General features: G+C 44.5%; 1 protein-coding gene across 9 annotated transcripts in view; it reads left to right on the top strand.

Annotated features, from left to right (window-relative positions):
* The window catches only part of LOC116052734 (discs large homolog 1-like protein), a 186,833-nt gene that overhangs the window by 5,405 nt on the left and 161,428 nt on the right, over window positions 1–20,000 (top strand). The window lies entirely within an intron of this gene.

Raw genomic sequence — 20,000 nt, 5'->3', positions numbered from 1 at the left:
CACTAGCCTGGTCCTACCAGACTCTGGTCCACTAGCCTGGTCCTACCAGACTCTGGTCCACTAGCCTGGTCCTACCAGACTCTGGTCCAGTAGCCTGGTCGTACCAGACTCTGGTCCACTAGCCTGGTCCTACCAGACTCTGGTCCACTAGCCTGGTCCTACCAGACTCTGGTCCACTAGCCTGGTCCTACCAGACTCTGGTCCACTAGCCTGATCCTACCAGACTCTGGTACACTAGCCTGATCCTACCAGACTCTGGTACACTAGCCTGATCCTACCAGACTCTGGTACACTAGCCTGATCCTACCAGACTCTGGTACACTAGCCTGGTCCTACCAGACTCTGGTACACTAGCCTGATCCTACCAGACTCTGGTACACTAGCCTGGTCCTACCAGACTATTCTATAGACAGAATAGCGCCAACACGCGCTTCACACCGCGAGCGGGTACGCGCGACACACGGTGGAAAAGTTGAGAGAAAGGAGAAAGAGACGGTGCTGTGGCGTCCGTGCTGTGGCGTCCGTGCTGTGGCGTCCGTGTGTGCGTGCGTCCTTGAGAACTGTAACTGGTATAACTTATGTTGTCAGTTAATTGGAGCGTTGACCAGCATGAAATCACCATATGTCAGACTGACCTGCCGGTCGCCGGTCATGGCCGAGCACGTGAAAACCGGCCAATTCTGGTCACCGGCCGGTCTATCGGTGCATCTCTAATAATAACCAAATATTTGCAAAAATGTGCATAAATGTAACACACTGAGTCAGTGTAGTGTTGTCCTTCGGGGTCATAATTGAAATAGATTTTTTTGGCGCTTTTCTCAACGTTTTTGTCCCCCTTTTCGATGCTTTTGTCACTTTTTTAACGTTTAAACAAAATTCATGGTCAATAAACCTAATTTACATGACATTATACCAAAGTTTTAAGTTAAAAAAAGCAGAAATTATGAATTATTTTGACTATTAGTAAAGACCAGAGGATGTTGAGTGGATCACAGGAAAATGTTTTGAAACCATTTAAATATTTTTGTAAATGCTATGAAATAGAATAAAACACCAACAATTGAATGTAAATAATCACTTTTTTTTTTTGTAAATGTTGTATGGGTTGTATACAACGTACATCCATGTTATTTTTGGGCAATTTGGTTGAAAGAAATCCATATTTTAGTGGGGGGTAAACCACTGATTTAAGGACTTATCAGAAGTCACGTATAACCTGATAGAGGGTTAACGGCTCCTGCCGACCTCCGCCATGTTGGTAGATCTGCAGGAAAGAGTGTGCCGCCGTGGCTGCAGCCGTGCTGGTGTTTGTTTGAGCCATCGCAGCGGGGCGAGAGGTCATAAAGTGTGCCGGTGTGACCGTTCGGGGGCTGAGAGTTGGAGCACACATACAACACAAACAGCAGAAGCAGCAGCATGTGTGTGGATGGTAAACGGAAGGAATCGGCTGAAAAAACAGCAGCGGAGAGGATGGTGGAGAGGTTGTTGAAGGTGTGTGCGTGTGTCTGACTCTGATACTGACATTTAAAGTGTTAAAAGTACTAACCGATTGTTGCAGGTTGCACGTTTTCTTAAAAAATGCGATGTAGTATGCAGGATTTTTATGCAATGAAATTGCGAAAATTGCTGGAACTTGCAAAAACTGCGGTTCCATCGTGGCTTCATCGCGGGGTTTGCAGCTTTTCGATGATGTTCACGTCGCGTAATTACGTCACTTCATAACGTTCCCATGGCAACGGGAAAATGGCTGCTCTTGTGTGAAGTAAATGCAACATTTTTCAACTTTCTGCTAAGATATATGGGACTTTTTTGCAATGAAAATGCGGGGATTACGAAATCATACAAGCCCCGCATATTTTGCGCAGAAATCGGCAATTTATGCAGCGAAAGTGCGGCGTATTTGAAAAAAAAAATGCGCGTTTCTCTGGAGGGACTGAAGAAGGGAAGAAAGGAGGCAAGGATGGAAAGAAGAAGGAAAGTAAAGGAAGAATAAATAACGAAGAATGGAGAAAGGGAAGGAAAGAAGACAGAAGAAGGGAAGTACGTAGCGAAGGAAGGAGGGGAAAAAAGAGGGAAGGAAAGGATGAAAGAAAGGAGGCAAAGATGGAAAGGAAGTAAAGTAAGAACTTCCTTTTTTTTATATCTATCTTGTTAAATACCAACTCTAACTTTTTAAGCCTGCAAAAAAACATTGTTTTGGTATTTAAATTGTAAAGGAATTAATTCATGGATTCATGGTTTGCATCTTAGAGCGCTTGGCAACCGTTGCACCCGGAACCGGAAGTCTTTAACGCAGCTTCTTCAGTCAGAGAAGAGTGACCGAATCTAGAGCTGCATCTCATGTCGCTTAAATTGCCTCCTCGACTCCTCCACACTTGCTTCCCTTCCTCGCGTCTCTCCCGTGCCTCCTCGGTGGGAGGGACTAAGACGCAAGTGGAGGAGTTCATGTGACGCTTCAGAGGAAAGGACGTCTCAGCTCTCTAACAACACTATTCCTTGGTTCCTCTCTCCTCACGTGACTTCCTCTCTCCTCCCGTGACTTCCTCGCGTGACTTCCTCTCTCCTCGCGTGACTTCCTCTCTCCTCGCGTGACTTCCTCTCTCCTCGCGTGACTTCCTCTCTCCTCGCGTGACTTCCTCTCTCCTCGCGTGACTTCCTCTCTCCTCGCGTGACTTCCTCTCTCCTCCCCTGACTTCCTCTCTCCTCCCCTGACTTCCTCTCTCCTCCCCTGACTTCCTCTCTCCTCCCCTGACTTCCTCTCTCCTCCCCTGACTTCCTCTCTCCTCCCCTGACTTCCTCTCTCCTCCCCTGACTTCCTCTCTCCTCCCCTGACTTCCTCTCTCCTCCCCTGACTTCCTCTCTCCTCGCGTGACTTCCTCTCTCCTCCCGTGACTTCCTCCCGTGACTTCCTCTCTCTCCTCCCGTGACTTCCTCCCGTGACTTCCTCTCTCCTCGCGTGACTTCCTCTCTCCTCGCGTGACTTCCTCTCTCCTCGCGTGACTTCCTCTCTCCTCGCGTGACTTCCTCTCTCCTCGCGTGACTTCCCAAGACACTGTCATTGGAACAATATTTGGAGTTTCTATTGTTTTTAAAGGTTCTAATTTTGTAATTTCCACCTCTTGAGAACCTCATAGTTTTGTTTTCCAGTTATTTAAGAAGATTTTAGGATATAGAATGCAATGCATTTATTGACTGACAAGTGACACACACACACACACACACACACACACATACACACACACACACACACACTTTAACTTCTTGACCAGAGCCAATGTGAAAGAAATGATCATTCTTAAATTGTTTAGTTTGTCTGAAAATGTCAGCATCAATACACGTCCTCAAGAGGTGGAAATTACAAAATTAGAACCTTTAAAAACCATAGAAACTCAAAATATTGTTACAATGACAGTGTCTTGGGAAGTCACGCGAGGAGAGAGGAAGTCACGCGAGGAGAGAGGAACCAAGGAAATGTGTTTTTGAGAGATGAGACGTCCTTTCCTCTGAAGCGTTGCATGAATTTGTCAGCTGTTTGGGTCGAGTTAGCAACTCCTTCAGCTGCACGGCTTCCAGAAAGGCTGCTCTCTGTATCCTCACCTATAGTGTGTGTGTGTGTGCATGCGTGCATGTCTGTGTGTTGGCAGCAGCGTGTTGTTGCTCCTCGATGCCAGCTAACGGGAACCAGAGGACACTGAGACGCTGCTGCGGGGTTAACTGACGCTGAGCAGCAGGAATGTGGTCCGATCTGTTCGAGTTTCCCAGGACTGACTGACTCTGATACTGACATTTAAGCCAAGCCGAGTGTTTATGCAAAGGATGCCCTGTGGAAACAAAAGTACTCACTACGTGTGTTACGTAATATAATCACTTAACGTGTCTTGTGTCATAAGGGAAAGCTAATGTAAAAGAAACTAGCGTCACCGATGAAATATTTATGGGGCTGAATGTACGCGAACAAGCCTTCACATCACGGGGACTTCTGTAAGATTGTGATGTCACAACTATACTATATATATGTAGAAAGTGGTACTACTGTGCTGTTACAGTCATTCCCCGGCTGCAATGACGGTGCAGAGACTCGCAGAGCATAGCTGCGAAAGACCCGGACATGCTGACCAATCAGAGCAGACTGGGCTTTTTCAGGAGGGGGGGGGGGCTTAAAGAGACAGGAGCTAAAACGGAGCGTTTCAGACTGAGGGGGAATACAGGAATATTCAGACACACGGTATGAGGAAAAACGTAATGTTTTCTGAACATTACAGCATGTAAACATGTTCTAGGAGAAACCCAAAATACAAATATGAACATGGAAATGAGCATGACATGGGACCTTTAAATCTCCACTCAGATTTAACTCTCTAATCAGCAGATTCTGGTTCAGGAGGGAAGGTGTCCTTCAGTTTGTGCAAACATCCAGTTCCCCGTCCTCCTCCTCCTCCTCCTCTCTGCATCTTCATCACTTATAGATGAGTGGAGATCATCAGTGTGAACTCTGTGGCCTGCTTTCTGCTCGTCTTCATCCTCCTCCGCTTCGCTCTGCGGCATGAAGCACAGTCGCATCAGATCCCTTTACACGTCGTCCGGTGACGAGTCTGACATTTTGTCAGGATAAATGAATGTGTGATTAATTTGTGATCAATCGCAAGTAGAGGTGCAACGATGAATCGATGAATCGATTAGTTGTCAACTATTAAATTTATCGCCAACTATTTTGATAATCGATTAATCGTTTGTCATTTTTTTATTAAAAAAAATAAGATTTCTCTGATTCCAGCTCGTTAAATGTGAAGATCTTCTAGTTTCTTCTCTCCTCTGGGACAGTAAACTGAGTATCTTTTGAGCTTTGGACAAAACAGGACATGTGAGGACGTCCTCTTAGGCTTTGGGAAACACTGATCCACATTTTTCACCATGTTTTGACATTTTTATAGCTCAAACTAATCGATTAATCGAGAAAATAATCGACAGATTAATTGACTGTGAAAATAATCGTTGGTTGCAGCCCTAATCGCAAGTTAACTTGATGATAATGCGATTCAGTATGATTTAAATATTTGAATTGATTGACAGCCCTAATATAATAATTACATGTTACATACACAGTGACTAAAGCGTGATTTATACTCCTGAGTTAAATCGACGCCGTGGCTACGTACGTAGTTACGTGGAGATACCGACCCTACGCCGTAGCCTGCAGGCACATCCTGATAAAGTTCCCTTGGCCTTTGGAATTAAAATAGCCCCACATCATCACATACCCTTCACCATACCCCCACATCATCACATACCCTTCACCATACCCCACATCATCACATACCCTTCACCATACCCCACATCATCACATACCCTTCACCATACCCCACATCATCACATACCCTTCACCATACCCCCACATCATCACATACCCTTCACCATACCCCACATCATCACATACCCTTCACCATACCCCACATCATCACATACCCTTCACCATACCCCACATCATCACATACCCTTCACCATACCCCACATCATCACATACCCTTCACCATACCCCACATCATCACATACCCTTCACCATACCCCCACATCATCACATACCCTTCACCATACCCCACATCATCACATACCCTTCACCATACCCCCACATCATCACATACCCTTCACCATACCCCCCATCATCACATACCCTTCATCATACCCCCACATCATCACATACCCTTCATCATACCCCCATCATGACATACCCTTCACCATACCCCCCCATCATGACATACCCTTCACCATACCCCCACATCATGACATACCCTTCACCATACCCCCACATCATGACATACCCTTCACCATACCCCACATCATCACATACCCTTCACCATACCTAGATCATCAACTTTTTATTCCAGACTCAGTCCATTCAGAAGACACAGACATGACATACAATATACATTTAAAAAGAGAAACATATACAAAGAAATAAAAACAAAGGAAACAACAATACTACATTTATAGAAGACACTTATACCAGTGTTTCCATAGTGATGATTGGTATCGTATGGCACTAAACGTAGGATTTACTAACAGCATAACAATGCTGTTCTGGGAGACGTTCAGGCGACAAATGAATTTGTAGATAAGACTCCTCAATAGTGCCTGGAAGGTGCTGACCCCTGCATTACAAAACAGGTCACTTGCACTAGAGCAGTGGTTCTCAAACTTTTTTCAATAATGTACCCCTTTTGAATTGATTCTTTAAGCCAAGTACCCTCTGACCAGCGCTAATCATTTTGGTAGAAAAAAAAAGTCTATGTACAGCGTTGTCAGCGATAGATTTACTAAACAGCCTTTTAACTGAAAAAAACATTTAAATGCCGATGAGAAAAGGAGACAAAAATTGTAAAAATGACAAAACCTTGGAAAAATATGATAGAAGGAATGAAGTAAGGCAAGTATAGGTTAAAAATAGTATCACAAACTTCAAAAACAATGACATAACTTCGAAAAAAGCGAGAAACTTGTAAAAAGAAGGACAGTAGAGGGAAGGAAGGATAAAATAGGTCCAAAGAAGGAGACACAAATGTCAGATTTTTGGTAGGAAAAAAAAAAAAGTCTACATAAAGAGGATCAATGTTCAGTTACAACAGCCTTCTAACTATTACTAACATTTTGTTAAATATCTCACGTACCCCCCGCAGTCCTCCAGAGTACCCCTAGGGGGACACGTACCCCCTGTAGTCCTCCAGAGTACCCCTAGGGGGACACGTACCCCCATTTGAGAAACACTGCACTAGAGCACCTGGGCTTGTTGAGCAGTATCCTCATAGAGTCATTATAAGCAACCTTAAGCTTCTGCATGCTTGCCTTTTTATTTTAGTCCATAAGGGAGCAGTATGCAAAGGAGTGCAATATGCTTTAAACAAAAAATGTTGACATTCGTGCTCATGTGGAATTTTCTTACCAACATGTTAGCTTGGGCGTATAATATGCGACGCTGCCTGTATATATCCTCATCATCAGATAACTGATCTGTAATGTAGTGACCCACATATTTAATTCTATTACAGACACTCTTTCAATCACTTGTCCTGATAGATAAAAGTCTGGAAAACCAATATCTTTGTCCACTTTTGTCCTACATATCAAGACAGCACTCTTCTTACCATTATACAACACATCATATTTCACCCCCCAGTGTTTCCTCTAGAATTTTAGAGAGCGGATGACAGTTCGCTTGAGTTCAGTAGAGCAGACGGCGCTGCGACTTTATGACTTTTCATAAACAGCTGAAGGAGCGGTGGTGCACGGTGTACATAGCGGAAACCCTGTTGTGCGTCTGCCCTATTTCTGATACCGTGGCGCTGGAAATTTTACCGTGGCGGACTGCCACTATGCTATCAACATAGAGGAAACACTGCCCCATATTCAGAGCAGATATTCAGTAGCAGCTGAAAACCAGCACTGCTGGGAGAGAAAATGGCCAGATCATCAGCATACATGAGATGGTTAACCAAGGTGTTACCAATCACACAGCCAGTTTTGCATCTTGTCAATTGGTTGGATAACTCATCCATGTACAAGTTGGCAAGAGTAACCACTTCTGACGTACCCCATTACTTACCCCAAAGGAGGCGGAGACTGTATTACCCCGTTTAACCTTCATACTCTGGTTGGCATACCAGTAAGCCAGGATTCTTTGGTACCGCTTTGGTAACCTCACTCCGCCAGATGGATTGGCATTTTCTCGGCATATCCATCTGGGAACTTTCCGTTGGAGAACTTTTGGGAAGGGGCGAAAATCCTGGTTAGCTGATTGGATAAACCATCTGTCTATCACCACCTATGTTGGTGATAGACGGGCCAAATCAACCAATCAGAGCAACGATATATCTAACTCTTGCCGAAACCAGTCGGGAGAAGAGCAAAACCATCTTTTCCTCTGAGAAAAGCCTGCCGTTTTTTTGCTCTTCTTTCAATGAAGGAATACTTTCTAATTCGGATAAAACTTGCGCGATAGCTACCCTCATCTCATCCGTGGAAGCCGCCAGTCGCTTCTTGTTGCGTCACACCTAAACCCGCCTCAAAACCAACGCTGATTGGTCGGTCGTTTGGCGAACGGCTCCAAATTTTCCCCATCTCAAGATGCCAGACTGATCTGCGAGTGGAAAACTGGAGCTCGCCAGATCAGGACGGTCTCACGAGGCTACCGCTTTGGCTCAGTTTTTCAAATAGCTTATGATGATTGACTCTATCAAAGGCCTTGGAAGCATCAACAAACCCAACTAGCATAGATGAATTCTGCCTTATGTACCCCGGTGTTGCCTCCTTCAAGGCATAAATACACAAATCAGTACCAAGCTTAGCTTTGAAGCCAAATTTATCGTCGGTGGTACCAATATAAGGACATAGACGATCAAGCAAAATTCTTTTTAGTACTTTAGATATCACACTGGCTAGGGCTATCGACCTATAATTATCCAAACTCCCAACCTTGCCAGCTTTGTCCTTGATGACAGGCACAAGAGTAATAGACCGTGTGGATTCAGGTAGCAGGCCATGGGTCATGAATCCAGAAAATAGCAAATGGCAAGCAGTACTGCCACCTTTTGGGATAGCAAACTTAAGGTGCTCTGCTGTAATGTGGTCTGGCCCACTCGCTTTCTTATCTGTTAGCTGTGCTACTGCCTGGCAGACCATAAGATCATCTCTCAATGCAAATCAAACCAGCTATTAGGCTAACTGAAATAAGGGTATGTGATGATGTGGAGCTACTTTAATTCCAAAGGCCAAGGGAACTTTATCAGGATTCATAGTATCCTGGATCCATGAAATAACTGGCCTTTCAAAATAAAAGTCTGCCTGCCTCTATGGGAATTTAACATAGGGGTGTACGTACTTATACCTCCTGTATTTTAAGGAAGAACATTTATTTATCTACGATACATTATTCATTCACAAAGAAAATTGGTGTCCTTAAAGGTTGGATTTTTCCTAATTTTGTTAATTAAGGCATTAAGATCTCCAAATTTCCAAAATGTTTTTTTTATTCCTCTTTTTAGTCAATTTTAGCATGGGTGTGTAAACTTATGCAAGCCACTGTGTGTACACACACACACACACACACACACACACACACACACACACACACACACACACACACACACACACACGCACGCCGGCCCTGCTATTCTCTTAAAGAGATCCACACACCCACACCAAGGTACAAATATAAACTTCAGGCCCCTTACGTAGGCTACGGTCTTTTGATTGGCAAAAGTAATTCAAAGTAAAGTTATCTGCATGTACTGTCAATGTGAGTTACCACCGGAGTACGTCCAGTCTCACGTACCACTTAAACAACTTGAAAAATAACCCTTTTTAAAGTACATTTAGAAAAGATTAAAATATGTGTGATTCGTGAGTTAACTATGGACAATCATGCAACTCATTGTGATGAGTTGAATCGATTTACATCCTGAATATAATATTTACATGTAGTGACGCAGCATCCATGCCCTCGAGTGTCCCGGGCCTCGTTGCGTTTGTCACGCTCACCCTGACGTCCCAGCATCTGATGAAAAATAGATTTCTGCGACACACAGTTTTCCAATCTGCCAAAACCCCCAAAAAGAGATGTCTGTGGCCGGCCGAGCCCAGTGTAATCCCTCTGTGGACACGACGATTACCCCCAGTCCATAATCCTAACCCTCCCCTCGAATGGGAGAGAGGGAGAGAGAGAGATACAGAGATAGAGAGAGAGAGACACAGAGAGAGAGAGACACACAGAGAGAGAGAGACACAGAGAGAGAGAGACACAGAGAGAGAGAGACACAGAGAGAGAGAGAGAGAGAGACTTATTCTTTCATTTCGGACTGGCCTGATTCCTCTCAGAAAAACAGATGGCATCCATCGAATCTTTTTTCAATTTAATCAATTCAACATTCAGATTTCAGCCCCAAAGATTTGGACGTTACTCAGCTAATTGCAGTGTGTCTGAACTCTGCAGGTTGTTATTATATTATGGTATTAAAGGTGTAGGGGGGGGGGCAAATAATGATTATTTAGTTTAGAGCGGCAACGATGAATCGATTAGCTATCAACTATAAAATGTATCGGCCATTCGTGTGTGTGTGTGTGTCTCTTAGTGTGTGTGTCTCTTAGTGTGTGTTTCTTGAGTGTGTGTGTCTCAGTGTGTGTGTCTCTTAGTGTGTGTCTCTTTGTGTCCGTGTGTGTGTGTGTCTTTGTGTGTGCGCGTGTCTGTGTGTCTTTGTGTGTCCGTGTGTGTGTGTCTTTGTGTGTGCACGTGTTTGTGTGTGTGTGTGTGTGTGTCTTTTGAGTGCGTGTGTCTTTGTGTGTGCGCGTGTCTGTGTGTGTCTTTGTGTGTGCGCGTGTCTGTGTCTTTGTGTGTGTGTGTGTGTGTGTGTGTGTCTTTTGAGTGCGTGTGTCTTTGTGTGTGCGTGTGTCTTTGTGTGTGCGCGTGTCTTTGTGTCAGTGTGTGTGTGTGTGTCTTAGTGTGTGTGTCTTGAGTGTGTGTGTGTGTGTGTCTTGAGTGTGTGTGTCTCTTAGTGTGTGTGTCTTGAGTGTGTGTGTGTCTTTGTGTCCCTGTGTGTGTCTCTTTGTGTGTGCGCGTGTCTGTGTGTGTCTTTGTGTGTCCATGTGTGTGTGTCCATGTGTGTGTGTCTTTGTGTGCGCGTGTCTGTGTGTCTTTGTGTGTGTGTGTGTGTGCGCGTGTGTGTGTGTCTTTTGAGTGCGTGTGTCTTTGTGTGTGTCTTTGTGTGTCCATGTGTGTGTGTCTTTGTGTGTGCGCGTGTCTGTGTGTCTTTGTGTGTCCATGTGTTTGTGTGTGTGTCTTTGTGTGTGCGCGTGTCTGTGTGTCTTTGTGTCAGTGTGTGTGTGTGTGTGTGTCTTTGTTTGTGTGTGTCTCTTTGTGTGTCCATGTGTGTGTGTGTCTTTGTGTGTGTCTCTTTGTGTGTCCATGTGTGTGTGTGTGTCTTTGTGTGTGCGTGTGTCTTTGTGTGTCCGTGTGTGTGTCTTTGTGTGTGCGCGTGTCTGTGTGTCTTTGTGTGTGCGTGTGTCTGTGTGTCTTTTGAGTGCGTGTGTCTTTGTGTGTGTGTGTACATAAAAAAGTAAAACTTTTCTGACATTTTCTAGTTTTTTTTTTTTTAATTCTTAAACTCAAATGTTTTTTTCTCACTTTTTTCTACGTTTTTATTTCCTTTTCCGAGTTGTTTTTTTGGACAATTAGTTGTCGATGTTAATTTTAAAATGTTAAAGCAGGGTTTGATCCAGGTTGTTGACCCCTGCACCGTGCGGGCGTGGTGAGTTTGAGTTTTCCGGGACGTAGCGGCTCCCATAACAGCAGCAGCAGCAGTCTAAATAGATGTGGTCTTTTCTTAGACTTTACAACAGGAGCTCTTGTGTCAGACTCGGCCGTCTAACTGGTTAACGTGATCACAGAGAGGGCTGTTTCTCTGATCAGCCAGCTATCTGTCCACTCACTTTAATCTGATTTTCATTTCTGGAGCTCGACAATAACAAGTGGACCAAGGACCTCGTCGTAGTCTTGTGATCTTTTGAGTTATTTGTGTCACTGTGAAAATGTCATCTTGTGATCATTTGGGTCTCTCTTTTATTCTACATTTCTGTATAAACTACATTTCTACACATGCACCTGAACCACCTTATTCTCGGTACAGCTGCAAAGATTACAATTAGTCAATCGCCTATTTTAATGATCGATTAAAGGACAATTCCGGCGCAAAACGAACCTAGGAGTTATTAACTGATGTGTACCTACTCTGTCTCTCTCTGGGACATGTTTTCATGCTAATCCAGTGAGTTTGGAGCTTTAACGAGGCTAGCGCGGACCTGTTGTCCTCAGGTCATATTTGACCGGTTGCCAAAGTTTCTATATCAGAAATATGGGTTTCTTTCAAGCAAATTGCCCAAAAATAACAAATATGGTTCCATACAACGCTCTTTGCAAGTAAAATTAATGCTCAGTTCATTTCTTTAATATAATTTGGGGTTTATTCAGTGCAATGATGATGCAGTGATTAGTGACGATTCGTTTTTTACGTGTAAATGTCATGTTATTTTTATGTGTTCACAGGCACGTTTTTCTTGTTTGGGCACGTTTTTCTCGTTTTTTTACCGGGAGACTGCCCGAAAAGGACGCCCCATATGCCGGGAAGCGGCTGCGAGACAGCCGTGGCAATAACGGGATGGCGGAGGTTGGGTTTAGGAAAAACCCTACGGGGAAAGGGCACCTCACATGCCAGGAGACGGCCGCGGGGGACGTGCGACAATAACGGGACGGTTGTGATTAGGAAGACTACGGGAAACAAAGTGAAAGTCCTCTGTTGTTTGACCCATCCACTCCCCCGACCAACCTCCCTACGCGGATTTTCGGCTCTTTATTCTACTCCCTACCATTTTTGTGCTGTGGCCACAAAATATGCTTCCCATTGAAATACATAATTCACATTTTTGTGCTGGCCACCACGTAAAAAACGAGAGAAACGTCCCTGTGAACACGTATCAATAGATTAAATAACGTGACATTTACACCAACTGCCGTGAGACCGGGCTGTTTTTATCATAATGGAAAACCAAAAAAGGCGAGTAGAGTCGAGCTGAGTCGAGCAGGTACCGTGTGATGGAAAAACGCCAAAAGTGATGAAACGTTAGCGAGGTCGAGACTGTATGCAGGGTTGTCGTCGGTCAGCTGCAGCTTCTTGCTGTGCCGTCGGTTCCCCGTGTGCAGCGTGATCACCTGGAGAGTCCTGTTCAGCCTGACTCTGCAAACGGACATCCCGTTAGCGCTAGCTTCACAGCGGAGCATTCAGATCCAGGGAAATCAGTGCCAGCTGCACGCTTAAAATATAAAGGCTGTTGATGATAGAGAGGCTGGCTGCTGAAAATCAGACGCTTTGGCACTCGTGACTTTCCTTTGAAATGTTGGCCCATATTGATAGGCAGCCTGCCCAGTGGTAACAAGGCATGATGGATCCATGTTCTCATTCTGTTTACGCCAAATTCTGACTCTACCATCTGAATGTCTCAACAGAAATCGAGACTCATCAGACCAGGCAACATTTTTACAGTTTTCAACTGTCCAATTTTGGTGAGCTTGTGCAAATTTGTAGCCTCATGTTCCTATTGTTACTGGAGATGAGTGGTACCCGGTGGGGTCTTCTGCTGGTGTAGCCCATCCCTCTCAAGGTTGTGCGTGTTGTGGCTTCACAAATGCTTTGCTGCATACCTCAGTTGTAACGAGTGGTTATTTGAGTCAAAGTTGATCTATCAGCTTGACTCACTCGGCCCATTCTCCTCTGACCTCTAGCATCAACAAGGCGTTTTTGCCCCCAGGACTGCTGCATACTGGATGTTTTTCCTTTTTCAGACCATTCTTTGTAATCCCTAGAAATGGTTGTGTATGTGTGTGAAAATCCCAGTAACTGAGCAGATTGTGAAATACTCAGACAAGCCCGTCTGGCCACGCTCAAAGTTGCTTAGACCACACCCCTAAAAGCATTGAAGCAGCTGCCATGGTATCGGTTGATTAGATAATTGCATTGACAAGAAATTTAACAGGTGTTCCTAATAATCCTTTAGGTGAGTGTAAAACCTCTGTGTTGTGGTTTCCAGGATGAAGAACCAGTTCCCCCTCTTCCCTCATGTGTATCCAGTCAAACTGCTGTCAAACGTAAACCTCTAACTTGGGAAACCGCTCGCTGGTTTCACAGTAAAATGATCTCCTTACATCTCCCACAATTCCTCAGAGGTCCCTTTTTATTGGACATCAATACGCTGTGCTGCGTTAAAGGTTGTCTTCTGCCTGAGGAGGAGGGGGGGGAAACCTGCCGCACCACAGCCAGTCCCCAGCTTTTAGTTTGATGTCATACTGCCAGATGAAGAAAGATTTTTAGGTCTTTTTCTGGTTTGTCAAGAGGAATTATCTCCAGTTGTCTTTTAACACCATGCAGCAGAGTCCTAAGCCTTCTCTGTCTGACGTCTATAGCTGACACATCACACAGAAAGCTAAATTTGGGATATCTTTGAGTTGGCTTTAAAGATAATCCAGACTCAAGACGTACATTTGTCTCCTTTCATCATTAGTAAATATAAATGTAAACTTAAGTTCCTCTCAGTTAAAGTTGTTGAATACAGTCGGGAGCTTCTTCTGTGCCGTTCAGGACCACTTCCTCCCGCTCGGCCCTTTCACAGTAAAAGCCCAACATGTCTCAGTGCCACGTGGAGCTGCTGCAAAAAAATCCCACTCTGTAATCTGGTCTGTGCAGCTTCAGACCAACTCTGCTCCGACTACGACAAGATTATAAATACTTTCAGACTGCAGGCAGGTCAAACTATCATATTTATATCCTGTACCCTTCATGCAACCGGTTATTTTGCCCTAAATGCTGTAAAAATAACAGCCACTTTGCTGAGAAATTGTCAGCCAAATCACTGAAAACTAAATGCTCCAACAAATTGTTTTTCACTGATATCATCAAATGTTATGTAATACCCTTTGAAGACTGCAAATAGCTCCAAATGTGAGACCTAAAAATAACAATTCCCTCTACAGTCTCAGTGTTGTTTCTCTCTTTATAATAACTGTTAATTCTGGGCTTCTCAGTGTAAAATATAGCAGCTGTAGATGAGAAGGGGAGTTTGGCACTTGTGATTTTCCTTTGCCGGTGGCTAAAACTCTTTGGGGGGTACCAAAAAAATCCTCTATGCAGGAAAAAAAACCCTGTCCTTTTCATCTAGTGCCATCATCAAGTCAACATTTTAACATCTCCAATACTTTGGTTAATTTTGTTAGTTCAGTCAGGAAGACTTTTGCTTAGGCCCTCTTTATTTCTCATCTTTCTGCATTCAATCCTCTCACACATGCTCACTTATTATAATTCCTTGCTGTCCTGTCTGGAGCTGTCCATTATCTCAGCTGATCTCATCTGTCCAAAAGCTCAGCAACACGCCCACTAGGGGTGCGTGATATAGACCTCAACAGTCCCGCCCACAGCCAACTCTGGAAGTAAAAATCCTGTTGATTTTCTCCATAAGGATTTAGAATATCAGTCATAATGTCTCTACCATCTGAGGTAGACTGACCCCGAGCTACGTGGTCTAAACCATCCCATAATGTCTAAACCGTCCCATAATGTCTACGTGGTTGTGTAACGAAGGTTTCTGCTCCTGTAGAAGCTAGAAGTCCGTATAAAATCAACCTTGTTTTAATAAAAAACATATTTTATCCGCGATTTAATGGAGGAAAAACTCCACTACCCACAATCCTAACCTTAACAGCAACGTCTCTGATTGGTCCAACTTGCTGTTACCATAAAAACGTTTACCATACCCGCGAAACCGCGAACGGCTAGAGCGAGCTTCTGCCATTGAAGTCTCTGACAGTTTCTGTACACGGTCTCGGACCTTTTGCCTTTTTTGCCGTTTTCAAAATGTTTTTTTTTTTTTTTTTGCACCGAATCAAATGTTTGATGCTCACTACTCATCTCGTAGCTGGTTGTCATGGTTCCAGACTTAAAACTCTATATATCAGCAATTTTCAAAATGTCAATGAAACAATTGAATGGGGAAAAACACTTCCGGAGACAGAGCTGAAAAAAAGTGGGCGGTTACTGTTGAGCTCCATATCGGCTATATATAATATCCTGATATCACGTTGCACAATATTATATCGAAAGTGTCTCGATAAGTACGCAATATTAAGTTTATTTTGTGGAGCGCTGCGTCCCGTCTGTTGGCTGTGTGGCTTAGTTGTGTTTGATTTAGAGCTTGAAACGCTGTAATGATCATGTTTCATTGGCCAGTTACGGTGCCACTTGCATACGTTAGTGCACGTCAGCGCACGGGGCCACTACGTGACAAACCCTATGGAGCGTACCACGTGGCCACTACGTGACAAACCCTATGGAGCGTACCACGTGGCCACTACGTGACAAACCCTATGGAGCGTACCACGTGGCCACTACGTGACAAACCCTATGGAGCGTACCACGTGGCCACTACGTGACAAACCCTATGGAGCGTACCACGTGGCCACTACGTGACAAACCCTATGGAGCGTACCACGTGGTCACTACGTGACAAACCCTATGGAGCGTACCACGGGGCCACTACGTGACAAACCCTATGGAGCGTACCACGGGGCCACTACGTGACAAACCCTATGGAGCGTACCACGTGGCCACCACGTGACAAACCCTGTGGAGCGTACCACGTGGCCACTACGTGACAAACCCTGTGGAGCGTACCACGTGACCACTACGTGACAAACCCTATGGAGCGTACCACGTGGCCACTACGTGACAAACCCTATGGAGCGTACCACGTGGCCACTACGTGACAAACCCTATGGAGCGTACCACGTGGCCACTACGTGACAAACCCTATGGAGCGTACCACGTGGCCACTACGTGACAAACCCTATGGAGCGTACCACGTGGTCACTACGTGACAAACCCTATGGAGCGTACCACGGGGCCACTACGTGACAAACCCTATGGAGCGTACCACGGGGCCACTACGTGACAAACCCTATGGAGCGTACCACGTGGCCACTACGTGACAAACCCTATGGAGCGTACCACGTGGCCACTACGTGACAAACCCTATGGAGCGTACCACGTGGCCACTACGTGACAAACCCTATGGAGCGTACCATGTGGCCACTACGTGACAAACCCTATGGAGCGTACCACGTGGCCACTACGTGACAAACCCTATGGAGCGTACCACGTGACGTGTGTGCGTATTTCGACAGAGTGACAGTGTAACGGTAGAGATCCATTTGTCCGACACGACTGAAGTAGGGCTGCAACTAACGATTATTTTAATAATCGATTAATCTGTCGATTATTTTTTCGATGAATCGGATTAAAAATAAAGCATTAATTTACATCAACTCAATACATACTTACATACTTGTTGTTTTAGTTAATAGTTGTGTAAAGGTAAGTAACCCAAAGAGAGCACACACACACACGTTCACTTGAAGCTTATTCATTAAATTATTACCATCATTGTAGTAAGTGCGAGTTAAGTTCATTTGTACACCACATTTAAACACAGCTTAAGATGACCAAGTGCTATAAAAGAACTTTAAAATTAAATTAAAAAGTACAACACACACAAATATATTTGTCAACAATAACTGATATGGGACAAAGCACAGAATATATACATAATAGATTGAAAAATGAATGGGCCAAAAAAGGCGAGTGAATAAAACGTGTCTTTAGACCTGCTTTACTACTGTTATTAACGAGCTAACGCTAGCTTTACTACTGTTATTAACGAGCTAACGCTAGCTTTACTGTTATTAACGAGCTAACGCTAGCTGTACTACTGTTATTAACGAGCTAACGCTAGCTTTACTACTGTTATTAACGAGCTAACGCTAGCTGTACTACTGTTATTAACGAGCTAACGCTAGCTTTACTACTGTTATTAACGAGCTAACGCTAGCTGTACTACTGTTATTAACGAGCTAACGCTAGCTGTACTACTGTTATTAACGAGCTAACGCTAGCTGTACTACTGTTATTAACGAGCTAACGCTAGCTGTACTACTGTTATTAACGAGCTAACGCTAGCTTTACTACTGTTATTAACGAGCTAACGCTAGCTGTACTACTGTTATTAACGAGCTAACGCTAGCTTTACTACTGTTATTAATGAGCTAACGCTAGCTTTACTACTGTTATTAACGCGCTAACGCTAGCTTTACTACTGTTATTAATGAGCTAACGCTAGCTGTACTACTGTTATTAACGAGCTAACGCTAGCTTGTCATGCTAGTCAGCTGGACAACGAGTAAACACCACACCAGCACCACTGGAGGGACGTTACGTTCCTCACTTCAAAACGGAACAGAAGTAGGATTGTGTAGTGACTTTACCCTGCTGTTGAACTCCCTTCCTCCTCATCAAGGACTCCAACATGTTTACGTTTTAGGTGCTGAATCATCACCGTGGTGACCGTGCCATGCCGTGTCGCTTTTGCTTATCTTGCAATTAACACGTTTTCAATTTATTTAGTGTGAAATGCTCCCACACCTTGGATGACTTAGGTCATACTGATTTCTCTGCCTCCGCCGTGTGTTTCAGAACAACGTTACGGGTCTCTCCGGTCTCTCTCCGTGTTTCCTCTACTCCGCTCTGCTCTTTTTTTTTCTTTCGCTCCGCACGGCTCTCAACTCAATTGCTTTTATCTCCGCGACTGAGTGGCGTGTCGCGAATCGATAATAAAATTCGTTGCCAACTTTTTTAATAATGGAATTTTAGCGATTTTTATCGATTCGTTGTTGCAGCCCTAGACTGAAGCGTTGTGTCGCGGCTTCATACATCCATGGTTGATGCTCCACGCCCTTGACCGGCAGCTGATTGGACGAACGCCTGACGTGGGTTTGGCTTCTCGAGAATTTCAACAGACTGTCATGACGGCTCGTTCAGAATACGATCTAGTATTTTACGAAAATAGTTCATCGAAACGTGTTTCTGAAAACATTTGAAGAGAGAAATAGGCCGTGCAGTTGCTGAATCTGTCTTCAGGTCAGTTTAAAAGATTTCCGTCTACTTCAGGGGTGGCCAACCAGTTAGGTATAAAGAGCCACAAAAAAAAACGCACCATAGCAAAAAGCCACACAACACATGCACGTCCACACTACAACAGCAACAGTGTCTTCCAGATCTGATGTCATAATACATAGCAGTTTTCATAGTTTTTTTTCTCACTTAGATTGACCCTGAAACCTGACAGTCTTTGTTATCCACAATCCTTTTCAGGTCTTGCTTGAACTCGGTTGTGGCCACTCGAAGTAACTCTCTCACTCATTTGTCACTAAAGGGGCTTTCAAACAATCTGATTCAGCAGTGAAAGGGTTAACGAGGAAGGTGATCTGTGGCCGCTGTTTTTCCTCAGGTTGCAGAATCTGTCCTCAAAACTCTGCTGCATTATTTTCCATTTTAAAATAATTGGCAAATGTATTGGCAGATGCATTCAAATGTGTTTTTTTTTTTTTTTTACTTATCTGAAATACTGTATGTTTCAGAAAAGTTAAAAACAACAATCAATCAATGACACAGCCCCCAGCCACACAGGAAGAGCCTCACAGGAGCAGGCAAAGAGCCGCATACGGCTCAAGAGCCACAGGTTGGCCACCCCTGGTCTACTTCTACTGGATAGTCGCGTCACGTTCACCGGATTAATTTGCATAAAGATGGGCATCGGCCAGCTTTTGGACGCGCAGCAGAATGCTTTGCGTGCACGTTGAAGTCGCTTGACGTCACCCATAGGAACAGAGTGGAGCGCGGCGCGACAGAAGCGTCGCACGGTCAACTGGATCTCTACCGTTAACGGTGACGAAAAAGATAGAGACAACAAAACAGAACGAATCAGAAGCGAAAGAAAAGAAAGGACCTAAAGAGAGCGAAGGGAGTCAGTGGAGCAAAAGACAGAACACAAAAGTAAGAACATTAGCGCTGCTCAGGGAAAAGACGAAATAACCGATTGAAGAGGAAATTTTAGTGGCCAAAAGTAATCCCATCCCGCATCCATTTCTCACCGGTAGCTATCCCGCAACTTTATAAACAGTGTTTATATGAAGCAGAGTTTGGAGTCGGAAATATTGAATATTTTTCATCCACGACCGATCTGCGGTCCAGCCGCACTACGGAGCCGTATATAAGGCAGCTACACGAGCCAATAATCGGCCGTTGGACAGGCTGGCGAGGTCGGTGACTGGAGTCTGGTCAGTGTGTTCTGTGCCGTCGTCCATCAGAGGAGCCGTCAGCCTTCATTTTGCCCGATTTGACATGTATAATCGGGGGGGGGCGGGCACTGCCGGCAGTCGGACTCAATGACCCATCTGATTGGTGGAGAGCTAACCAGGAAACGGGGAGCGGGATGAGCGTGACTAGAGCCTCTCAAAATCTGATGAAAATCTTTTAAACTGACCTTTGTTGATCTGAAATGAAGACAGATTCAGCAACTGCACG

This window comes from Sander lucioperca, chromosome 9, assembly GCF_008315115.2.
Source record: "Sander lucioperca isolate FBNREF2018 chromosome 9, SLUC_FBN_1.2, whole genome shotgun sequence".
Taxonomy (NCBI): Eukaryota; Metazoa; Chordata; class Actinopteri; order Perciformes; family Percidae; genus Sander; species Sander lucioperca.
Note: the sequence above shows the minus strand (reverse complement) of the source record. Positions and strands in the feature narration are given on the sequence as shown.